Here is a 1972-nt window from a genome sequence, read left to right on the forward strand (position 1 = left end):
CAATTTTCTTGCCACAATTTTTGGGTTTTTATTTGTTTTTCAGTCCTTTTTTTCTGCGTGAACGAACGCAATGGCAGCTGAGTCTCAAAAAAACAAAAAAAAAACAAAGTGGGGGAACTCTATGATTTTAGATGTAGAAATGTGTGTTTAGCAGGACAAAGTGCCGCGACTGTTTATGCGGCAATCTGCGAACTGTTAATTCCGACCACATGTGGGTCAACTTTGGGTTAAATTTAACAACTGCTTAGGTCAGGTCAACGTCGACGAGTGGGAGGAGGCTGGACAAAATGCCCAAAAAAGTATATGGGATTGTTATTTTTCTAGATATGCACAGACATGTGTATTAAATATTGAATAATCTAGCATACATACTTATATATGTATCTGTTAAAGTGGTTACCTTCAGGTTTAATATTAAATAGCAAGTGAATACGGGATAAACTTTAACCTTTTCATTTTAAGGCAGTTATGTAAGAGGAAAGACTGCTTTAATGCGACGGGAACTTCATACGGATTATGTGACCTGAAATAGCCGCTATAAGGGGTCCCACTAGTTGAATGGGTTAACTCAGCGTAATCAGTCGCTAAAGTGAAATATGTACATATGTGGTCGCAGGCGAGCGAATCGTTTTCGTTTCCGCTTTGACAAAAAGGACATCAAGCTGTTTTATTGGGCTAACATCAGGTTACTTTCAGGTTTTCTAATCGTTTATCCTACCAATATTAAAAATGAGTTTGATCATTATAGAATTTTGCATCCTGGTGTCATGTAGTCCCACTTAAAATATGGATTAGGTTTCATGTCGATTAGATAAGGGAGCGTAGCACCTTCCATACAATGGAAATTTTTATAATGCATATCTCAGGAAGTATTTGGGCTAGAGTACTGGAACTTTGTATGGAATTATATAAAATCAACTCCATACTCATGGAGGAGAGCTGCCACCTGTTTAAAAATGGAAATTCAACTTGAATTAAAGAAATTATGTATATGACATTTTTATTACACTATGGGTGTCAGACGAAAGAGGCTCAAAAAGGTTGAAGTTTGAAAATATTTTGAAACAGGTTGCCATCTGCTTGAAAAGTCAAATTTAAATTAATTATTCGCAAGCTATATGAAAAATTAAAATATGTGTTTCAAAGGAAAGATTGTTAAGAAGCCTCTAATTTGAACATCTAAAATTTATATTAAGTTAGTTTACAAGGGTTACCACCCGTTTAAAAATTATATTCAAATTATTTTTATGAATTACTACAATGTGGATATCAATTAAAATGGTTTTGAAAAGGCTTTATTTCCAAAGACAGGGTTTCCACCTGTTTGAAAATTCAAATTCTACTTGAATTAGGGAAATTAGGTAATTCGAATATGTACCACAATATGGATGTCAGAGGGAAGTTGTTTCATATGGTTCTAGTTTGAAAATATTTTTTAACGGCGTTGCCACCTTGAATTGAATTAAATTATGCGCGAGTTAAAGTGTCAAACGCACGAGTGTTATATCTTTAGCTTGAATATGTAGAATTTTCTTAAAGAGGGTTGCCACCTGTTTTGAAATTAAATTCAACTATAACTACTTATTGTTATAATTGAAATTATTTTTTACAATAAGAGTATCTATCGAAATGGCCTTTCAAATCCTTTGTTTCTAAGCTACATCTAGTAGGGTGCCATCTGTTTGAAAAATCAAATTCAACATGAATTAAGGGAATAAGATATTTGAAATGCATCATATCAGAAAGAGGTTTAAGAAAGTTTTAGTTTGAAAATATTTTGAAGAGTGTTGAAAAAATTTGAAGATTTCCTATGTTCTTGGCTAAGTTTAAGTGCAAGGTGGGCCAAAATTAATCACCTCTCTATTTAATCACTTCTTTCTTTGGGGCTACTTGAAGTAATGGGTTTATGCCAACAAGCCCCAGACAATCGTAGCCCTTGGCGAGAATAAATATTCGACAGGAAAGCGAACAG

This window comes from Rhagoletis pomonella, unplaced genomic scaffold (assembly GCF_013731165.1).
Source record: "Rhagoletis pomonella isolate Grant_MI unplaced genomic scaffold, Rhpom_1.0 Rhpom_scaffold_00001, whole genome shotgun sequence".
Classification (NCBI taxonomy): Eukaryota; Metazoa; Arthropoda; class Insecta; order Diptera; family Tephritidae; genus Rhagoletis; species Rhagoletis pomonella.